This window comes from Gymnoscopelus braueri (assembly GCF_963280865.1).
Source record: "Gymnoscopelus braueri genome assembly, chromosome: 2".
Classification (NCBI taxonomy): domain Eukaryota; kingdom Metazoa; phylum Chordata; class Actinopteri; order Myctophiformes; family Myctophidae; genus Gymnoscopelus; species Gymnoscopelus braueri.
The window spans coordinates 48,391,324-48,416,062 of NC_137604.1; the positions used below are offsets into that span (position 1 = coordinate 48,391,324).

Below are 24,739 nucleotides of genomic sequence, written 5' to 3' on the forward strand. Positions count from 1 at the left end.
ACACTACTGTAGTGTCAGGACATGCTACCCTTTCAACAACGTGCACATTGCAGTCTGAGATCACAAAAATGATCATGCTCCAACTGAATGCTTTCAGCACATGCACTTGAGAATTCTTGAAATCTACTGAAAGGGATTTTGTTAGATTCCCTAATTGGAATTGATTATTATGAGACCTGTCACAAAATAAATTGACACCTGCCATGGAGTGCATGTTTTTAGTTTATTCCTGTTTTATTTGCTTGTTTAAATATTGTTATAATCTGAAATTGCCTGTGTTGCCTTCTTGGCCAGGGCAGGGCCCACTTGAAAGGAAAGGAAAGATGGAAAAATCTGTGGTTGGCCTGGTTAAATAGGATACAAAAAAAAGAAGAAGCAGGAAGTCTGTCAGACAAAAAAAATCAATCGGAACTCAGTCAATGATTTATGCCAACATTGATCAGTTGAACATTAGGGGCAGAGGAAGGAGTAAAAACGCCAACAATATAATAAAATACAGTTTATCTTATTGTAGAGGAAGACCCACACACAGAAAACACATGCAGCCACTAGGGAAAATTAATGGAATACAAACTCTATTAAATTCTCTCTCTCTCTCTCTCTCTCTCTCTCTCTCTCTCTCTCTCTCTCTCTCGTTCTCTTACTATGTCTCTCTCTCTGTCTCTCTCCCCCCCACTCTCTCCACTACACACAAAACTATTGCCTTCTATCACACATTGATAAATCTGGGTAGTATTCGTACATAGGGTTCTGCTTATAAGTCTCATCATCTCATCGAGACACATGCAAGACCATTGATACTTTTACTTAAGTAAAACAAATATGTAGGCCTACTTTTCCCACCGCTGCTCTCCACTATATACACACACAACTAGCCTTCTATCATCACACATTGATAAATCTGGGAAGTATGGGATTCTGCTTAAAGTCTCATCGCGAAAAGACCAGCATCGTTGCGAGCGGGCGAAGAACACAGCCTAGCTAGAGCCATGCACTGACTAGAGAGAGAAAGCTACACAGTCGAGGAGGAGGAGGGGGCGGGGTCGAACGAGAGGAGATTAACGTCGCCTAATTGCGTGCGTCTTCTCCGTCAGCATCCTGACGCACCTGCCCCGATCGCTCCTCTGATCTGAATGAACGAACGGACGAGGGGGAATCGTGTCCACATTACACACGCAGCCAAAACAGGTCGACAGACATGGATTATTGAGCAGAGGGGAGCCGTGGTGTACCAGACCTTCACTGTGTTGTTCCTGTTCCCGGTGTTTACCAAGTTGTTTCTTGGCCAGGACAGGACAGGACGGTTGGGACCGTTGGGACGGCGCGGCGCACCCGGCGCTCACCAAGTGATTATAGCCAAGAGTGTCTCCGTTACTCGGTTAGTACCCTGACTGGTCTTAAAGCGCTGTTTTGATTTGATTTTATTTATTTATTTATTAGATTCCCATTATAGCTTAGCTTACTGTACAGTTACAGCAGCTACTCTTCCTGGGGTCTCAACCAGCATCATCAACAACAATAACAACAACAACATATTTAACATCAATATAACATTCATTCAACAAACTCATCACAAATTACAGACAGTAGCCTACACAACACAAAGACACATGACCTGTCTAATACATTCGATAGCTCTATAGTACAATTTAATCTTCAACATAATTTATAAATCTCTTATCTCAACCTTAAATGTCAAAATAGATATTACAGTGGGATGTAGATAGTATAGTGGGATGTGTAGCTCATATCCCCCTTTGTTTCTTTTTTCTTTTTTTTACATCACTTCTTGTGTGAACCAATTCAAATGTAACTTTTTCTTAAAACTCATATAGTATTAATTACTTTCAGAAATTAAAAAAATAGGTAATGAATTCCATGCCACCCATGTCGCCCATCATTTGGCATTTATTAAAGACCAGACAAAACAAACCCAAAATAGATTTCAAATGTATTTTTGTTCTGACTCATTGCCTCACAATACTAGCTGAACAAGGTGGTGTCTACTAGGTTGGTTCCTGGGATATTGTCAATAATGGTTGGTTGTGAGCATAACTGTTCTGTATAGCGTATAGGCTACTACTTTGACACTTACTTACAGTATGTGGGTTTATCCTTTCTCACCTAAGGCGTGCGTTTTGTGCTCCTAGGAAAGATCCCATCCATCCCCTACTACAGCCTGCAATACACCATTCTCAATGTAGAGTTCGGGGACCCCCAGGGGTCCTTGAGGTACTAGCAGGGGGTGCCCAGCTAAATGAATAATCGGACTGTATCTCTGAGAGTGTACAAATGCATTTATACACTCTTGCTGTTAAATTAACACTAAGGATTTTACAGTGTGGATTGGGGTGCCAGAGATTAAAATGGTATGAAATGGGGGCTGCTGTGGCCTAAATGCATATGAGGGGTCCTTGACATTAAAAGGGTTGAGAACCACTGCCCTACGCTACACTGCTGAGTGTACAAATCCAACAACAGCATTTTAGAATGATCAGGTGAGCCCATTGAAAACTGATCTCACTTATGAAATCAATGTAATGAAGAGGAGACATGCATTTAACGGAGACAGGTTAGAGTACAACTCTTGAGACTTTAGACCAATCATTATGGATTGTGCAAATTAAAGTCCTAATGTTATATATAGGCTACTGAGAATAGATCTTACAACCTCCACACCATTGGATAGCCTTTTAACAAACCTTTTCCTGGTTCCTTGTGAAGCAAATGACTCATTTGTTTTCCATATACAACCAACCACTGATACACTATTGATGAGTGCACTAATAGTGTAGTCTTTGTGTGAACTGTGAACAGTGTGAAAAGTACATCAAGAAAACTAAGAAAAACATGCACACATTCTTACAAACTATACCTAGATTATATGTAGTCATAATGTATCAGATTAAAAAAAGAGCAATTAGAAACCTAGCTAAAACTAAGCTCGTAAAAACAAAGGTTAAATAAAAAAATCTTTAATTTTGTTAGATTGTGATATGCATTTTGTTCCCCCACTGTATCAGTACTGTATGTACAATAGTTATCTCAGTTGTTCAAGAAATTGTACTATATTTTGCTGTATCATCATACTGTATACCTCAGTCAATCTCGCGGAAGACCATGAACACCGTCTAACCCGTCTGGCAACTTGCTGATCTTTGCCACAATTTGCCCTGTTCGGCTGTGCCCTTTATTTGTTTGACTGCATCATACATGTATCTATTCACAAACAAATACAGTATGTGTGTTAAACATGCCATTCCTTCAATGAATATTAGCCATTAGCTTAGTCCCAAATGAAACAATCGCTGTGCATAAATTCACTTGTGTGGGTACTGTACTGCATGTCTATCTACTGTAATGCATGCATTTGATTGCACGTATATCTGTGAGTGTGAATGCTATACTTGTCCACGTGTTTCATGTATAGACATACTATGTCAATACAAAGTGAGCACAGACACCCAGCAGCAATGAAACAGAAGAGGAATTTGAGGCTGCCTGCATTCTGTAGCCCCCCCCCCCCCATGCCTTACTAATTCATGATGTTATTCTTAGATCGGGCTACATTTTTAATGCTGCATATTTGTCAAGTTTAATACTGGGCGAAAACTCAGGGTGTGTCTGTTGTCGTCATTGTTGTACAACAGTCTCACGTTTACTCCATCCCAGCAACTGCATACATACAGTCCTGTCTGTACACATACGCTCTTGCACATACAAACAGGTAACCGGAACACTCGCCCCAAAACACACTCGCCCCCATTTCTTTCGTGGATCGCTCGCCCCCCAGCGGTTCTTGTATTCTTGTATTTGTTTTACTGAGGATAAGCCAAGGTTAGGAATAAGTTTAGGTTAGGCATAGTTTTACTGTGGTTACGTTTAGGAATAAGGTTAGGTTTTGGCATAGTTTTACTGAGGTTACTTTTAGGAATAAGTTTAGGTTTAGGCATAGTTTTACTGAGGTTACGTTTAGGAATACCTGGTGGATTTGACCCGGGCTAGCGTGTTTTGGGGCGAGCGTTCTTGTATTCATATACAAACATACACACACATATGGACATGTGTGTAAGCACACATGCACAAAATGGGTGTTTTGCATAGCTATTTGTAATTCCCTTGCATAGTATATTGAACACTCATAGACATGTATGTTTACGCACACACATACTGTTCAGTTGAGACTAATCCTCATAGTCAGACCTCCTTCCAGCCAGTTGATTCCAAATGGTCTAAGGTAGAAGGTTTTAATGCAGTGAATTACTGTAGGCATGATGAAGTAAGCAGTGGGACTAGTCAAAATAAGGAAATATGAACCAAATTAATCCTATGAAAAGTAACTGAATGCAGTAACATTATATACATATTCACATTTATTTGATAAGGATGCCCCTTTAACACAGAAAGCCCAGGATATTGAACATGGTTTCAACACACATTTGACCCATTCACACCACAGTATGCATGGTCACAGGTAAGTCCTGTGTCACTGCCATCATGGTTAGAAATGAACTAGGGCTCTAAGCAATGTGTCCACATTTATTTCAGTAGCCTATAAAGGGCTTCCCATTAGATCCGATGGCCCCTTATTCCGACGTCCCAATAGTCCAAAAAATGTGTTAGGTCAGTGTGAGGTTAGGGTCAGGCTTAGTTATAATGCGTGGCATCTGGACCAATGATATTTTGGAAAAATGGGCTGATGGAATAATGGCATGGCACCAACATTTAGTCTGAGTAAAGCTTCCGTGGACTAATGCATCATGATCTACACTCCACCTCATGAAACCACACAAGCAACCTGTTTTTTCCGGTATCTCTAGAGGGGTCGTAGCTGCTGTAATTGATCCAAGTCAAGTCAGTTGATTGGCAGGTGAAGGTTGTTGCACATTCAAATATGAGAACAAACTCAAGACAAGCATTGGTTGAGTGAACAATTAACGGAGCCTGTCCAGACGGAGCCACGGAGGTGCATTAGCCAGTTTAACATGTTAGCCTAACTTAAAATGTGGGGGCAGAAGATGCCCCTGTTCCATTGTTGTTTTATTCGTAACACTTGATACATTGTTTTGTTCAATCTAGTTTTATGGATGGATTGTTGTCTTACTGTTATATTTGTTTATATGACAGAAAACAGCCATGATTGAGTAATTATTGCAATGCCCTGACAATCTAATCCAGCGGGTATAAATTTCCCCTTGGATTTGATTTAGTATATTTCTTACACTGGTCTGGGTCTGCATTTTGAAAGCTTGCCTGTGTTAAGTGCCGTTGACGCCATTCTAGTGCAGAATGCCCCAATGACAATTCTTCTTTGGTCGTTGCAGCAGTCTTACTGTAGGAGTAACGTAATTAAAAGGACCCAGAGGTGCAGATTTCAGTAAGTGCATGTTTTGGTTAGTTCTAAGAGGAACTAACCAAATCTGCTTGTCCATATACAGTAGACAACAAAACAGTTCATGAAGCATTTTAATGTGTACCAGAGGCACATCTGTTGTGCCTTTTGTCTTTTCACTGACAATTGCCTTATAAATTCTCAGTGAATCCAATCTGAACATTATTTAACATTTGAATCAGCATTTTGTGAGCTTTATCAACATTTAAAATGTGTTTGTCTTCTCGGTCACCAGAATAGCAAGTAGTAGGAGTTATTTATTTTGTGATTAAATAACATAGCCACTACTGTAGTCAGTACTGTTGAGCTTATACCCATTTGCATCCACAATACACTAAAAGTGTATTCTATCCACAGACTCCGCACTACTTAGCCGGTGAGACTGTTGAGACAGTCTCAACTAAAAGTTTAGAAAGTTGATTCTGTCCGCAGACTCCGCACTACTTAGCCGTTCGCCTGTTTTACTCAATATTTATGAGTCAGGCATCCTCTGAGTATATGCTCTTGAACATGATGTTCAGCATACCATCAAAATTACTGTAGTATTTTGTTGTATACCACATCATATTTCAACTGCATTTTATTACTGTCTTAACTTAAGGCTTGACAATGAATACCAGAACTACAAGCAGTGACGCAAGCAAAATTTGTCATGTTAATTAGACTCTAATTAACTTAAGGCTTGACAATGAATACCAGAACTACAAGCAGTGACGCAAGCAAAATTTGTAATTCGGTATATAACACTAGCTAAATGTGTATGCACGTGCGTGCGCATGCCACACACGTGCTCACACACACGCACGCACACACACACACACACACACAGTCACTACAAGGTCTCTGGGAGATTTCATGGATAATTTACATCCTGGTACTCCATATCATGTCTTATTAATCCACATGACTGTGTTTACAAGAGGACTAATGTCAGACTGACACATGGTTTACAATGTGTGTCACATGACTTGACACAATGGTCAGTGTGACTGTACACGGCACACACATCATCAGTGTGACTCCACACAACAACAACACACACAGACACACATCATCAATGTGACTGTACAGTGTGTATCATCCAGTGTCAGTCAATTAGGCATTACAGAGAAATGTCCCTGGGTCATTAGGTCATTGTGTGTGTGTGTGTGTGTGTGTGTGTGTGTGTGTGTGTGTGTGTGTGTGTGTGTGTGTGTGTGTGTGTGTGTGTGTGTGTGTGTGTGTGTGTGTGTGTGTGTGTGTGTGTGTGTGTGTGTGTGTGTGTGTGACAGAGAGAGAGAGAGAGTGAGATTGTGTTGAGGAGAGTAGCTAATTGGATTGAATCCCCTGTCTCCAGCCCACAGAAGATCTAACAAATAATCCTAGCAAGTAGGAGAGACGGGGGGAGGGGAGAGATATAGATTAGAAGGATGATAGTAAGTGTAGTTGTGTTTCCACTGAAATACCAGTACATTGCTGGGTAAAACATGAACATAAATTGCCAGTATTACACAGTGGGACAGTCATTCCCACAATGCCCTCCTTAATATTTAAGTATTTGTTACTGTTCCCACATTAGATGAATATAACGGGTAGAGTACTTAATGATTGCGTAAGACGTGTCTATAAGCACGTGAGACTAGGAATAGGGTATGATAAAATATGTATTTGGTACAACTAAACAACAAATATCTGCAGTCTGGGAGACTGTCTAATTTAACTCTTGCTCTCTCCCTCTCTCTCTCTTTCTTTCTCTCTCCCTCTCTCTGTCTCTTTCTTTTATTTCCGGCACCTCACTGTTGAGCACTAGCTGTTCTGCCAAGGTAGACAAGGTACAACATTAAATATAACAGTAAATTGCAGGTATTACAAGGAAGTGGGAATGCAGGTTTAACTAAAGGAAGGAAGTCAAATGTATTTGTATATCATCTTTCCAGAGCAGTGTCACAAGGTGCTTCAGTAAAAACAATCAAAAACAACAGATCATAATAACTTACACAGAGAACTTAGCAAAGGCCAGTCTGAACAGATGAGTCTTTAGTAGTTTAGTTGATATTTAGCCCTGCTCTGAAGGCTGATTGACTGGTTGGTTGGTCAGCCCGTCCATTCTGAATGGCTTGTTGAAACAAGAAAGTGACCGGATTGTCTTAATTAAGCCTAGTCCAGATCTCGTCAGATTCATGACGAGATGGAATGCTTTTAGAACGTTGCAGAGGAAAGTCGCAGTAGTCTGAATTATCCTGTGACAGTCGGCTGATGCTGGCTGATTGACTCGCAGGAGATTCAACTTGTCCAATCGCCATCAACATGTTCCAACGCATTTCTGATCCCACAAACACTTTGCATTAGCACCCCCCCCCCCCCCTCTCTCTCACACACACACCCCCCCATCTTCTTTTACTGCCCCCTGAGAGAGAGAGAGAGAGAGAGAGAGAGAGAGAGAGAGAGAGAGAGAGAGAGAGAGAGAGAGAGAGAGAGAGAGAGAGATGAGAGAGAGAGAGAGAGAGAGAGAGAGAGAGAGAGAGAGAGAGAGAGAGAGATGAGAGAGGAGAGAGAGAGAGAGAGAGATTTGTGTATTCTGTTGCAAGTGGTTTTAAGTTTAAATTGCTCGTCGTGAGCCGAGGTGAGTTCTGAAGAGTCTTGGTCTGGACTAGGCTTAATTTCACAGTTTGTGTGTTAATTAACACCCATGACATGTGACATTGGTTAATTAACACCCATAAGATCGTGCACGCACATCTATCTAAGTGCCCAGGTGAAGGACAAACAACAGTACATAAAAGAAGAATAAGGTCTGCACACTTATAAAAATTAGCTCCACTGTTTGTTTATTGCTTCAACCTTTCGATCACAAAAACAATTCCTGATGAGATCCTTGTCAGTGTTGCCAGATTTTGCGGGAGAAACAAGCAGCCTCTATGAAAACAAGCCTAAAAGAAGCGGCTAGGCTACACGAGCACTTTAAACCTATATACATTGGCTATTTGAAAATAGCCGATCGACATGCTTACAATGTCGCGACGCGCTGTGAGCTTGTAAATCTGCTTTTTTCAAAAACATCTTGAAAAGAAAAAGTGAAATATTTAGAATATATTTGAAAAAGAAAATCTGATGGTCTGCGTTATATACATTAATTTGGGCGTCCTTGATCTGAAAATGTTAGAGAACTGGTTTTGAAAATGGAAGCAACACCAAAAAACAAGCCCAAAAAAACACAACCCGCAACTACCAATAAAGTAACTTTACAGAAAAACAAGCCCAAAGTTGCTTATAATAAGTAGACATGGCAACACTGATCCTTGTGTGCAAGCAATAAACAAACAGTGGAGCTAATTATTACCAGTGGGCGGACCTTATTCTTATTTTAATTAACCCCCATGACATTGTATGGTGTTAATTAATATTATGAAGTTTTCATAATAATGGGACCTTTAACCACTATGTACTTGACTGGGGTCCCCAAGGGCACTATTCACACGCACGCATGCAGGTGTGCATGCGTGCATGCGTGCGTGCGTGCACACACACACACACACACACACACACACACACACACACACACACACACACACACACACACACACACACACACACACACACACACACACACACACACACACACACCTACCCACAGACATTAGACACGCATGCACACACTTACTATATACCTTTCTGAGGATGTCAAAACTATTCTCTCATTAAAAAATGCCATACTTACCAAGTCTATCCCTAACCTATATTTACTCTATCCTAATCCTAACACTATTTTGCAATATGCCATGCAATTTGCACTTTTTTTCTGTACTATTTGCAATATCTTTATTACCCTTTGGTCATAGGGACCTGGGGCATATTACAGAAAACTCGCAACTCCAATCTTATTTCTTTAGTAACCATGGTGATAATATCAAAGAAAATAGCCATTGCAGAACAGTACTTAAGTTATTTCCGTAGCCTAACTGTAGATAAGATAATTGTATTTCAGAACAAGCATAAAATCCCAAATATAAAGTCCTAGAGATAACCCTGTTGGTGTCCTAACTGTCACATTCTAACATTCAAATCATTCAAAGGCAAAACACGGTTGACTTGATAACTTTGACTAGTTATTGTAATGGCTGCTGGAGCAAAAGCTTTGTAAACAATATTAGCAAGAAGTTAGAACAAAGTACAACCATGCTTTTTTCATAACTTTTATATGTCTAGTTTTTGAAGAGAATGGTTTTATAGAAACTGCAAAAGTAATTTATTTGGTTGATATTTGGGTCGAAAACTGAAAATGTACCCTTCTTCAAAAGGGACAGTGTCTGCCTTATCACATGTATCTCTGGAATTAATGATCAGAATGTTACCAAATTTAGACAGTTTGCAGACAATATAAAGCATGATCTCATCAATATCTCTGTCCATCTTTGAAATGTACATGAATTATAGGCAGAAGCCTATAGCCAAAAGTTATGCATATGTGTTGTATTGTATGTCTATTATTATTTTGAAAATTGTGAAAATAGGCATTGCGACGTGTTGTGAACTTGTAGATCTGCTATTTTCACTACTTTTGTGCGACACTCTTGTATGATGAAGTAGGGCATGCATTCATTTATGAAAAAACATAAAAGATTGAAATATCTTCTTGTAAGGATCGGGCATTCGTGAAATGAGAAATGTGAAAAAGGTTATATTAAAAAGAAAACAGGTCAAGAACCAAACCGATTAAAAATAAAGATGACTTATAATACTCTGTTGGCTCTGAATATCGGCACTGGATCTCTGAATGAGTGAGTAAATGAGTGAGCATGCTGTACAGTTTATCAAATATAAATGCACTGTGAATATATGAATGAATATTGGCACATCTCTCAATGAACTTATGTACAGTCTATCAACAATGAGTATACTTTATGGGTGGATATTTCAACATTTCACATTTAATGCATACTGTAGTGTTTTTTGGCAGTGGCATCAAAGTTCAGTTGGGGCAGTTGAGAGGCAGCCAGGCATGTCTGAGGTGGTTAACATACCTCAACTCATCCAGTGCATTACGTTGAACCCCTTTCTCATTCTTCTTGTGGCCATGCAAAATGAGTGCATAACGCAGTGATGTCAAACTGGTGTTTCGCGGGCCGTTTGTGGCCCGCGACGTCGTCAAATCTGGCCCGCGAGGTGATTTGAAAAAACGGCATTTAATACTACCTCTATTGGAAAAAAAAAAGGCAGAAAAAAACGCCAGCGCCCAGCAGCTCCTTACTGAGGTTGCCTGGGGGTTGAATACTGGACAAACTTGTTATGTGAGAACAATGACCAAGCCGTGAAGCCACAGCCAAGGTCATTAACATACAGAAGACCATCACCATTCAACTCTACCTGAGAGAACGCTTTTTCAACAGCATCACAAATCCGGTAAAACACCGTTGTATGGAGAAGTATATGTCAGTTGCGTCTCTCGATCATCTGGAGGAGTAGAGAGTGGCTGCATTCCTCCCCACAGCCCGCTCCCCCCACTTTGTAACCAGTGTTGCTGTTCTAATCTTGAAAACTAGAATCCATTTGTCAGAGGGTGTGACATTAGTAGGATAACCAGCGATAGTAAGAGCCTGCGCACTGTGCGCAGGGCAAAATAATTAACACCAGCTGTGAATGCTTGACTGTGTGTGTGTGTGTGTGTGTGTGTGTGTGTGTGTGTGTGTGTGTGTGTCTGTGTCTGTGTCTGTGTCTGTCTGTCTGTCTGTCTGTCTCTTTCTGAAAGCAATAACTTCTCCAAAACGAAGGAATGGCAGGTCTGATGGACAATAAATAAATAATCCTTTTGCACATCCGTGTTCTGTTCGTTTGTCAACAATGATCTAAATGGGAAGTTTATTTCAGCAGCTAATGTGACAGTTTTAGTCCGTTTTTTGATGCGCAACACAGCCCTCGTTTAAGTGAATTGCTTTCACCTGCTGTTGCTGTGCGTTGTGTGCGCAACAGGGCATATCTCCGCCAAGCCAGAGTGACCTACCCAGGCCCATGAAATTCATATGCAGGCATAGTAGCCAATTAGAATGAAATCTGCTAAAACTAACTCATATACTGATACAGAACCATATATTGGCTATATATTATCGTTGGAAATATTGTATGTTCCTTTTTTTTATTATTATTTAAAACAATTTAAAATTGTGAAAATAGCCAAAATTACAACACCAAAGGCCAAGTGGCCTTGCCCCTAAAATGACGAAATTCCAGGCCTAATTATATTGCCTTTTGTTAGGCTATTCAATGTTAGTTAATTTATTTAATTTGCAATACTTCAACTGTATGGCATGCTAAGGTTTTGAGACATATTGTATTATATTACTACACAATAGTAAATAAATAATTCTAAAAATATGCTTTAAATAACTGATCTATGGATTATAGTTATGATAAGTGTTGCCATAATCATGTAGCTCTACAACAGAGGCATAGCCATGACAGAAATGGTACAAAATAATATTTAAGAAAATGTATATATATATTTTTTTAAATAATCATTTTCAGCCAACCCACACACACACATTACCAGGTATTGTTTAACTTCAAATTGAATTATTCTACTTAAAATGGTTTATTATTATTATTATTATTATTATTATTATTATTATTACAAATTGCATTTGTTTTTAATGTCAATAATTAAAGTAGCTATTCTTCTTAATACATTTTAAAAAAAAAGTGATATGCATAGTTAGTAGCAGTGTCTGAGTGCGTGTGAGCGCGCATGTGCGTCCGCAACTGGTTCCGGTCACCATTTGACCAATCTGGCCCTCACCCCAAAATGAGTTCGACACCCCTGGCATAACGTCTGGCTACAGGCTACAGGAAATGACTCCTTTCAATGACCTTGAGGAAGGCGTTCTCAATAGAACCTTTTCACTGCTCCCGGGATTAAGGGAAAAACTCAATTGTGTTTCATGTTTTTTGACGAATATGACCACCCAAACTCAAAATCAAGGAACAAGAGAGTCAAAGATGTGGAGTGAATGGAGATGCAGCAGGACCAACACGTGATCTCAGGGCACACAAAAGTACCAGTACCAGTAGGAGGTAGTTGACAAGCAGTAGCAACAAGGCTTCGCCTTTTGCTTCTGTGTCCGGTTCATGTAGAATCATCTTGAAGAAAGAAAGAAGATCATCTTGGGATTTTGGAGATGTGGAAGAAACCAAAACCATGGAAAAGGACAGTGTGAAGAGCCTAGTCGATTTGATGAGTGATCAAGTAGAGGTGTACGTACAACAGGATAGTGCTACATGCCATCCACCTAGCCAAGAGACACACAAGTCATCATCAAGTGGGATGGTACTGACGTCCTTGTGTTGCTCTTGTATTACGCAATTTGCAGCTTCCACTCTAAGGCGCAAAGGCCATACTGTTCAGGCAAAGAGAGGTTTGTGCTAATCAATACAATCTACAAAAAAACTGGGGAAAGCTTTGTTCCAGTGCAGTGCTTTCCAGCTTGCCATGCCCCGATGGACTGTGATACAATAAAAACAACAGTTCCTTTTTTTCTTTTCTTTTAATAGGAAAAGAAATGCTTTCACTAAATTTCAGAAGCACTTGGAACTTTGTTTGGACAACAAATCTCCTGGAGTCATTGCCTGTAGCTAAACGCAATGCTCTCATTTTGCATGGCCATAAGAAGAATGAGAAAGAGAGGGTTCAGTGTAGTGTACCACTCTGGAAAAGTTGAGTGCACTGTCAACCACCTTAGCCATGCCTGCCTCTCATCTGCCCCAAGATTCATTAGGCAGCATGTACTAAGAGCAATGTACCAAATGGTAGTTTAAAGACATATATTGTCTAATGACGTTTTCTTTTCCCCTCTATTAACACCCCCAGCACAAGGTCAATTTCTTTCTAGTTTTACAATCCTCATGGGGACTTTTGGTTCCCTCAAAGATAATAACACATTATCACACACACACACACACACACACACACACACACACACACACACACACACACACACACGCACACACACACACACCGGATCTACTGTAGGTCAAAGTTCTTTCATTCTTGAAAATAAGTGGTTAAATTGCTTTGCATAGTGTTTGCCCTGTAGGACCATGCAATGCCAATACAGTGTCAGTCATATTTCTAAAGTTGACTGGCTACGCCTGTTTTCGATCAACATACTATCTTACAATATCTGCAGGAAACCACATCCATGTGGTGCTTCAGTCAGCTTCCTTGCTCACATTTCATTCTCTTGCCTTCTCTTTTCTCGCTCAACCTCTCTTCCTGTGTTCCTGTGTCCGTATGCCTGTTAGGAAGTAGCTGTTGGTAGAGTGAAGTGGCTGCATTATCTAGCTACATTATTGATGCAGACTGCACTTTAACGCACTCTAACACACACACACACACACACACACACACACACACACACACACACATACACACACGTACACACACACACACACACACACACACACACACACACACACACACACACACACACACACACACACACACACACACACACACACACACACACACACACACACACACTGCAAGCACACACATAAACATACACAACCTCTGGGAATTTAAGCACCACATACACGAAAGAAGCAAAACGAATTTGAGTTGCGTGTATCTAAATGTGTTTCTCGATGTGTGGGTAGGAGAGAGAGAGAACATGAGCATGTGTGTAAAATGTTCCTTTGTGTGTGCGAGAGGTATCAGCTGATCATGCAACCTACTGCCATCTCTGCTTTTAAGAAAAGTTGACCAAATAATCAGGCTTGATATTAATTGAAAATAAGTTGATCAAGACAAATTAGTCTTAAAACAAGTGATAGGGACATCAAGAGAGTTGGGTAACTGAGATAAACTGAATAAGGGGTTGTGTGTGTGTGTGTGTGGGGGGGGGGATTCTCGGCAGCGTTCCATTCTTAGGGCTTTGTAAGGGCGTCATTAAATATGGATGGTGTTTGGAGCAGAGCAGGGGCGAGTGGGGCACCACAAACTGCAGCACAGAACGCTATATGTCTGTCTGTCTGTCCCTTTTCCTCTCCACCGTTGTCTCCTGTCTCCATCCACGTGGATGTTTCTCTCCCCCATCCTGTCTCTCTCCCCATTCTCTCCATTTCCATCATGTCATCTGTTCTCTTTGCTGTTGACCACACTCGTGTTTCCTTCCCTGCTTGCTCCCTTATTTTTCTCATGTCTTCTTTTTGGGGTTGTCTTTTCAAAGCAAAAAGCTCTGTATAGTGCATTCTCAAATTAATTGTCAGTCACCCATTTCCTCTCCTTCCCTCTCAAACCACTTTGCCTCTCTCTTTCACTCCTTCTGGTCTTTCTCTCGCTGTAATGATAGCTGACTCCTTTTGATTAAAAAACGAATAGGGGAAGGCTCCCCTCCCTTGTTAAACCTCTTTCATAATATCTATCGCTCCCTTTCAGATGAAAAACATGTGCACTGCATGCCATGGTAAAAGGTGAACAATATGCTGATGATACCACGCATGCTCCATCTGTCTGCCTGTATGGCTGGGTAGCTAGCTAGCAAGCTAGCAGCATTTAACTGCATGCCTTTTCATGTCTACTTGTTTGCTTAACTGCCTGTGGTTATTTGAATTGGTTGGTTATAGTTCTTGCTTGACCGCTGTGCATTTTCGTTTGAGATTAATAGCAAGCATGAGAGGATAGCTTATAAATGTACTATACCATACGATGCAGCCAATGATCTGTTCAAAATCCTGCACATTTTTGTACTCGTATAAATAAAGGGCTATTCAAGATTCATGATTGTTACATCTTCTATACTGGTACACAAAAGTACAATTAGTTGGTTTTGGTTCATCAACATTCTAGCAGCAATAGCAAAGAAATAATAAAGAATAGCACCATGCAATAGTAAAAAAAAAACAAATATGTACTGTACATTGTTCATAGCACAAATAATGTAATTTGGTCATACATTGGTCATAGCACACTCTGAGGTGCTTGAAGGTGCTGTGTGCATGCATGCGTACGTACGTACACTGTGCAGTGCAGGTATAAATAACTGTTTACATGTATCTACTGTATATATGTATGTACATAGCATTGTGGGCATATGTAGCAGAGGAGCCAACCCCCCCTTGCCAAGGGGGGGTTGGCGCGTAAGCGGCAGATGTTTGGCTTTAAGCCTAGCCTAGCCAAATGTGGGAACTCAGTGTTTGAATCTTGGGTGTTACATTGGTGCCATGACCATATTTTCGTCTGGGGGGGAGGGGGGGTTACTGAAGGTAGCAGAGTAGCCTGAGCCTGAGCAAAAAAAGTGTCATGTCCCCCCAAGGGGGGGATTCCCTCTTAGTCTTCTTGACGTAAGCGGCAGATGTTTGGCTTTAACGCTTGCCCCATGGGGGGAACCTTGTGTTCGAATCTCTGGTGTTACAGTATATTACACATATTTCTACTTCTGATGTCTACTTCTGATTCAATGACATAGACATACTATACTGTAACATAATCCCGCCTAACTGTTACTTCCTGTGTGTGTGTGTGTGTGTGTGTGTGTGTGTGTGTGTGTGTGTGTGTGTGTGTGTGTGTGTGTGTGTGTGTGTGTGTGTGTGTGTGTGTGTGTGTGTGTGTGTGTGTGTGTGTGTGTGTGTGTGTGTGTGTGTGTGTGTGTGTGTGTGTGTGTGTGTGTCTGTCATCAGGCCATGGAGAGGCATCATGCTGGTCTTCATCAGCAGAGTGCTGAATGGAGTGAGGGCAGAGTGGGAGTGTAACCGGCACCTGCATGGAGCCCTGATACAGGGCAGAGAACAGGTACAAGTCTTTGTGTTTGTCTCTGAATGGGACTCATGCAGCAATAAGTTCCTAATATGTTTCCTCTTACATTTCTTCCTAAGTGAATTCCTAAGAGAAGTCGAGTCAGATTCATGAAACGTTCTTAAAAGGCAGAATTGTTCGTAACTATGTTCTTATGATGATGAATCCCAATCCTCATAACTTGAAGGGGTGTGCCAGTTAATCCTAATTACCATAGGGAGCCGCCCCATCAATCCCCATATAAGGCATGACTGCATGGCTTTGCCTGCAGTCACACCTGTGTGTGATTGCTGCACACAGATATCACAGGAAATCACACACAGGAATAAAGTTGACAGAATGAAGTAAAGAATACCTAAACTAGTAGAATTGAAGAAACTTAGAGAATAAATTATTTTTGCACGAACATGTCACACTTAAGAACTCAAAGGCCACCCTAAGAGTGCTCTTCAGTGTGTGTAGATTATGTTCTTAAAAACTTCTTAAGTGGGTCTAAGAAGAAATGTCCTCTTAAGAAAGTGTGCATAGATTCTGTTCTTACCTAAGAACAGATCACAGCTAAGAAAACATTGGAGTATACCAAAATCTTCTTAAAAACTTCTTAAGTGGGTTTAAGAAGAAATTTCCTCTTAACACATTGGGTACCAGTGGGCCTCATGCAGCAACCGTTCTTAAGAGGAAATTTCTTCTTAAACCCACTTAAGAAGTTTTTAAGAAGATTTTGGTATACTCCAATGTTTTCTTAGCTGTGATCTGTTCTTAGGTAAGAACAGAATCTACGCACACTTTCTTAAGAGGACATTTTTTCTTAGACCCACTTAAGAAGTTTTTAAGAAGATTTTGGTATACTCCAATGTTTTCTTAGCTGTGATCTGTTCTCAGGTAAGAACAGAATCTACACACACTGACGAGCACTCTTAGGGTGGCCTTTTAGTTCTTAAGTCTGACATGTTTGTGCAAAAATAATTAATTCTCGAAGTTTCTTCAATTCTACAGTTGTATAATATAGGATTTAAATTACAATAATATTTTTTTATCATATCTTTAGAGCACTGGTTCTCTATGTGTGGTCTGGGGACCCCCAGGGGTCCTTGAGGGAGTTCCAGGGGGTCCACAGCAAACGAGGAACAGTTTAATCACTTTAACCCTATTTTATACTTTGTTTGAAAATAGCCGATCTACAAGCTTCTTTACATTCATTACTGGCCATTTTGAGCTTGTAGATCGGCTATTTTCGAAACATTTTGATAAATCTTGATTTTTTTTCCCTGGCAAAAAAATATTTTCAGGTGGGGGTCTACAGCCAAATGCATGTGAATTTGGGGGTCCTTGACATGAAAATGCTTGAGACGGGTCTGAAATTACAATCTAACCCAAACGGACCCGGTTGAGTTGAAGCCCAAGCCCCATACCCACCCCATACCCCCCCACCCAACCCACCCTCATCGCCCCCCCATACCCCTACCCCCATATCCCCGACATTCGCCACACCCCCATTTTCCAGTCCCCTTCCTACCTGAAAGCCCCCCTATACCCACCCGTCATACCCATCCCCATACCCCCCACATAGCCCCCTACACCCCTCCTTGCACCACCATATCAGTCACCCACCACACCCCTATTTCCACCCCATTACATACCAAGCAGCTGCTACCTTAAAGACCCTCCATATCCACCCACCAGCTTTCAGTAATACAATGTTTTATATCCACTACTAACGCTACTCCAGAACATGAAATATGGATAACATTTTTTAACAGCTAATTTCAGCAAATGTACATTGATGTCTAGTGGTGATATGTTGATAATAAAATACACAAATTAATGAAATAAAATAATTTACTGTTCACTTCAGAAGTACCTCCACAGAACTATGAATTAATGTATTTTTATGTTTGGAGTCTGGTTTTCCACCATCTTTAGACTTATAGTTTAGGTATTCTTTACTTCATTCTCTCAATTTTATTTCTGTGTATGGTTTCCTGTGATTTCTGTGTGCAGCAATCGCAGAGCCATGCAGTCATGCCTTATATGGGGATTGGTGGGGAGGCTCCCTATGGTAATTAGGATGAACTGGCACACCCCTTCAAGTTATGAGGATTGGGATTCTTCATCATCAAGAACATAGTTACGAACAATTCTGCCTTTTAAGAACGTTTCATGAATCTGACTCAACTTCTCTTAGGAATTCACTTAGGAAGAAATGTAAGAGGAAACATTAGGAACTTATTGCTGCATGAGGCCCAGTGTTTTTTAATAACAGAATACGTTGGGTGCCAGCAATCTCACCATTGACTGCGCTTTGCTGTTTAAAGCTCTAGACTCCACGACGAGCAAATCCATGTAAAAAAAGCATGCATTCATGGAGCGCGATGACCCTGGCTACATCCTGGAACAATAACATTTCACTCGCGAGTTACAACGGGGAGGGATCGCGCATCGCGCATGACCGGTTTTCCCCAGCGGAAACAGATTCGGAGATACAGACGTTTTAAAGAAGGAAATAGACAGGAAGCGGATGGGGAGCCATGTTTTTTACACGGTGATCCAACTGGCCTATCCTTCTCGGAATCGCCTAGGGTGACTCCAGAGCTGCTCTAGCCCCTCCCGTGAGGAAAAAAACGGAAAAAACAAAAAGACTGAAAACACGGTTCAGACTGTGTTCGGCACCAATGCGCTACTCTGTGTAAACACGGTTCAGACCGTGTTCGGCACCCGATGTGTTAAGAACGGTTGCTGCATGAGGCCCAATGAGTGCATGTGAGGGGATTTATGCAGAGAAAGAGAAAACACATGAATTAAAGAGAGAGTGAGAGATGGATTAATAGATAAAATATGATGAGAGTACATTTGAGTACATTTGTTGACAGACATTTGTCTTGTAAGTATAAAACAGCCTTTAATCTGGCTCAGCAGGAGTGACGTGCTAACTCCCAGACACAAACACACGTTCTTCTAATCCTATTATTCTGGCGTGAGTGCGTGCATGCGTATTCACACATTAGCGTGTGCATGCGCTTCAGAGTACGGTGCAAAAGTTGTGACGTTCTTACTGATCCTATACACTGATACACTTCCTCAGATCGAGTTACAGCCCACTTTTTTTCATACACGCCCATCTCCAACGGACTCCTCTGCCACTTGTGTCTTCCCCTACACATGTCATGATGATATAATAAGCCATTATTGCTTTCACGTCTTTCACTCTGCTCAGTCTATTTCAGGGAAAGAGCAAATGTTCCTAATATTTTGTGCCCTTGTGAATACTGTGAAGTGTTCGTAATGGAAAGATCCATAATAGAGAGAGTATGGGGAGGTGGTGTGTGTGTGTGGGGGGGGGTTACTAGATGTGTTGCCAGATGAAAAAATGACAAAGTGAATGAATGAACAAGAGTGCTTGAGTGTAAATGGTGCTGCAGCCCCATTAGCCTGTGTGTGTGTGCCGTGTGCGCGTGCGTGTGCGTGTGTGTGCGTGTGTGTGGGGCACAAAAGGGACACAGACAAACGGGTACAATGGGTATTGCATAACCGGGTGGGGCATGCATTCCCAATTTGCATAATTCTCGATTAGATTGGTCTATTAATAATAATAATAATAATAATAATAATGATATTAACCACATGAGAAGTAGGCTACTCACTGAAGCCTGTGGGGTGTACCACAACACTTTGTCAAAAGAACCCCAACATACGTCTATCCATCATGTAGCTCACAGCAGCACTGTTGAGGACCGAGTAGTAACTGCAGTCAATCATGGGACACTAGTGCTACTTTGCCTATAAAGTCAATCAAAAGCACTTACTGTAGGACATTCAAAAGGGAAATATGATTTTGGGTTTTGAGTGGATTGGATTTGATTTATTATTATAATATATTGAAAGGGTTGTTTTATTTTCGGTGTACAACATCAGAAATGAAACTGCATGCTATGCTTGATATTCAGAGCCTATATTACAGTTCAAAAGAGGGCATGGCTAATGAATATTATACTTTTTTTCTTCTTATTGTATTGTTGAAGTACAAGACTTCACTGCCTATAACTGTATTGTATGCATATAAGGGTCAAGTGTGTTTATTGAAACGGTAAACACTTGACCCTTATACCATGGCCACGGTTACTTGATTCTGATTTGCTGGAGGGTGTGAAATATTTATAACCGCACACCTTTGACGTAGCGGCCTCATCACCGCTATACAATGATACACATAATTCAAGGTCCAAGGTTCTTTATTGTTAAATCTTGTGTACAGTTACAGGCACAAGAGTACTTTGTTTTTGTTAAATGACACTTGTACTCTAATAAAGGTTATTTAAGTTAACATTGCCTACAAGCTACAGTATCCTTTATATGGATTTCAGGATCACATTCAACATTTTGGAGGAACTTATGTGTGTAAAAGATGTGATTATTGTCAGCTGACTAACTCAGTTGGTGGGTTGTTACTAAAGCAATAAGCCCCAAGAGGCCATGGTTTACAGTGATTTTAGAATAGCTAAGGGGCGTTGTTAGGCACAATGCGGAGCGGAGCTCGATAGAGTATTTTACAATGGGACCCAGCCTATCAGAACCAAAATGGAACCTTCCATTTTATAATACAGCTGGAGTAAGGTAACATTTATTCCAAGGTTGACACGGATATAGTGCAAAATATAAAAGATTTACATGTATTTCTGTGGTGCATAAAAGTTTTTATATAAAAGAATATTGCTTCAACATATTAATACAATACTAGTAATATTTTACTATAGCTGGTCCAACTCCGAGCCATGTGTGGTTATTGAAAAATACTGCACACATCATGCATTGTTTTTTGACAACTGCACGGCTCATCATTAATTATCCCTTACATAGCTCTTCTGTGATACGTTAATGCATGTACCTGTCCTGAAACACTTGTTAGGTCACCATGCTGCCATCCATGACGGGCTAATGGTTCTGTTCTACATCCCAGCAAACCCTCTGGCTCTGTGCCACTGTAACCTGAGAACCAGAGATGAGAGAGGGAGGCAAATGGAAACAGGAAGATATGAGAAGGGGCGGGGGGGGGGGGGGGTAGGGGCTAGTGAGAGTAGGTGGGGATGATACAGAAGAGAGAAAAGTCAAGAGAGAGAAGAGAATAGAAGGGTCACCATGAGTAGAATGTAGGAGAAAGATAGAGAATGAAGGCGAGAGAGGAGTGGAGAGATGGAGGGATATGTTGACAGATGGAGGGATAAAGTGCTTGTGACAAGCAAGGTACCCCTGGAGACATCACTGTCTGGCTGTATCATCCCCCACTCCTGTTAGCTCCACCCACCCCAAACACAAACAACACACACACACACACACACACACACACACACACACACACACACACACACACACACACACACACACACACACACACACACACACACACACACACACACACACACACCATAACACTAGTGGTGGGAAAAAACGTTTATGTTTCGTTCATGTTCACGGCAATGATTCGTTCACGTTCAACGTTCAGTAGCGCTATTGTAGTGAAAAACACTTGTCGCGGGAGCGTTATTATTACGTCACGTGTACAGCCTGCCCTCCCGTCCTGTGTACGGGGGGAGGTGATGGGGGGCATGAACGAAAGCGTGAACGTAACAACAGGAAGTGAACGATTTCGTTACTGTTCACGGCAATGGACTAGTTCTTTTGAACAAATCGATCATGAACAACCCATCACTATATAACACTCATTTTTGTCTCCGCCAGGCCGATAGGCATGGCGAGAGAGTATGTTTTACCCCCTGTCCGTCCGTCCCTCCGTCCGTCCGTCCGTGTGTCCTGTCCGTGTGTTAGCAGCTAATCTCCGGCACCGTTGGCCCGCTCGCTGCGAAACTGTGCACACACACTCCCTGGATGCCAATTCAGAACCTCTGCCCCAAATTTTTCACATGGGCCTGTTATAGCGCCACCAGGAGGCCGATTTGTGCAAAACCAATTTTTTTACATTACTCCTACAGATGTTATCCAAACGTCATGCAAATAGGTACACAGTATCTCTATAGTCATGTAATCAACCCGGATCTGTCCGATTTCCCATATTCCATCCTGATTGGCTACGGTTGGCTTCCAAAGTTTGCAGGATTGGTCCATTTTGAACAAAATGCCTCAAATCATGAATGCAGCTTGCAATTTCCGTGAAATTTCACACGCATATTCCCATTAGGCCGAGGAAGAAATGCCACCCATTTCACATTGGCCTGTTATAGCGCCACCAGCAGGTCTAATTTAGCAAAACACATTTTTGGAACAAAATGCCTCAAATCATGAATGCAGTGTCCGATTGCCGTGAAAGGCCTAAGAAGAAATGGCACACTTTTCACATTGGCCTATTATAGCGCCACCAGGAGGCCACAATAACGTACCTGACCTGGCGGAGACCTGTGCTCCGAGGAGCACTTTTTCTAGTCTGCTACTCTTTTCTGCCCCTTCGCCATCTCTGCTTCTCCTTTATTCTCCTCCTGGTTGCTGCTCCCCACTGTGGCTCCACCCACCCACTCCCTTTTTCCTCTAATGGACGGTGTTAAATGCCTATCATCACTAATGTCCATCTGAAGGACCTTCAACTTCCTGCAGCTGCTCACTGTGGGAGGACGCCTGCTACATCCACTCATTCATTTTGTCATCCATCCATCCATCCATCTACAGCAGTGTTTCACCGGTGGGCCATGAGGATATTGCAAGTCGGCCCCCAAATAATTGACAAACACTAAGATTTTAATGACAATATATTCATTGATATAAAAAAAAGAAAAGGCATTCAAAGATTTCCATAATAGAGAGAGTATGGGGAGGTTGTGTGTGTGTGTTTGTGTGTGTGTGTGTGTGTGTGTGTGTGTGTGTGTGTGTGTGTGTGTGTGTGTGTGTGTGTGTGTGTGTGTGTGTGTGTGTGTGTGTGTGTGTGTGTGTGTGTGTGTGTGTGTGTGTGTGTGTGTGTGTGTGTGTGTGTGTGTGTGTGTTGGGGGGGGGGGGGGTTACTAGATGTGTTGCCAGATGAAAAAGTGAATGAGTGAGTGTGTGTGTGTGTGCGTGTGTGTGATTTTCAAGTGGGCCCTGATCAAAAAAAGGTTGAGAACCATTGATCTACAGTATATATTCATTCATTCATTCAGTCTATGATTCATAGTTCCATAATCCTGCATGAATGCCCACAAGCAGAGTATCTGTTTCGCTGTCATGGGCTATCTGTTCACCCTTTGATGATCTGATGGTGGTTTTAGGTTACAGCTAATGGCTGAGTCTTTGTGCGACCACCCCGGTCTTCAGGGTGGAGGGGGGGTTGTTTGCTCTGAGTGTGTTTGTGTTAAAGTAGGGTGACATCACCTACATTTGCTTTATGCACCATTAGCATGCCGTTTCACAGCTTGGTCCATGCATTAGTTCGCCAAATGTGCCCCCATAGACACCCATAGATACTAGGGCACTGGGCAGCCAACCGACCAATCACCCACCACATACTGTCTGGAGTCATTTTATGATACCAAAGCCAATGGGAACTAATTTCAATGAAACATCTGCTCCAGAGTATTAATAACTGTTATTATTGACATAAGAGCACCATTTACCATGTACCGTACACCACATGCAGGCAAGTGGTTTATAAGTCTGGCTAAGAGCCTATTAGGCCACAACCACAAGTGACATCACTGTTAGCCTTGATTTATACTTAGTTGTGGAAATTTGCAGATCTATAAGCTCACTTTGCATCCCACTGTGATGCGTTTTGAGCTCGACACCCACGCGCAACTACGTATAAATAAAGCTTCAGCTTCAACCCATTCCAGAAACTCCACAGGGATCCCAAACAGAAGGGCCTGTCACCTACCTGGAGGAGCTGAGCGAGCTGAAGTCGTTTGGACGGAAATCATTTAGTGCCACCATGATGGTAAAGTTGTGTGTGTGTGTGTGTGTGTGTGCAGGGACGCAGGGGGGGGGGGGGGTGGCTTGAACATACTCAGTTCCATTGGGGGGGATATCCCCCCCCCACTTTTGGGATGAAGAAAAAGAAAAAACCTCAGACATCTACACTTCATGGAGTACATTTTTTGTACCGAATGAACAGAATGAACCGAATGAACGCGCACACTAGGAACACATGCACATGCGCTGCGCATGCGTCCCCTTCGGTTTTAACATTGTGTGTGTGTGTGTGTGTGTGTGTGTGTGTGTGTGTGTGTGTGTGTGTGTGTGTGTGTGTGTGTGTGTGTGTGTGTGTGTGTGTGTGTGTGTGTGTGTGTGTGTGTGTGTGTGTGTGTGTGTGTGTGTGTGTGCGTGCGTGCGTGCGTGCGTGCGTGCGTGCGTGCGTGCGTGCGTGCGTGCGTGCGTGCGTGCGTGCGTGCGCACACCATATACACATGCTTTATGTTTTCCTGCTCCATGTACAATATGCATGTGGGTGAATATATGCGTTTCATTATTCAAATGCACGAAGAAACTTGCAAATTGCAATATGCATATGAGACGTAATTAATGTTTTTTTTCTTCTTCTTCTAAAGCACCCTGGAGGAATTCTTGTGTACTTATTATTGGAACCCCTTGTGACACTTGACCTTTGACCTCTT

At 41.7% G+C, this 24,739-nt stretch overlaps 1 protein-coding gene across 1 annotated transcript in view; it reads left to right on the plus strand.

The window, feature by feature from the left end:
• The first annotated feature begins 1,148 nt into the window (after positions 1-1,148).
• Positions 1,149-24,739, plus strand: part of frmpd1a (FERM and PDZ domain containing 1a) — a 47,673-nt gene continuing 24,082 nt past the window's right edge. The window contains exons 1-2 of the mRNA XM_080454252.1: positions 1,149-1,378; positions 16,040-16,151. The gene's annotated coding sequence lies outside the window, so the exon portion shown is untranslated. The remainder of the gene's footprint in view (positions 1,379-16,039; positions 16,152-24,739) is intronic.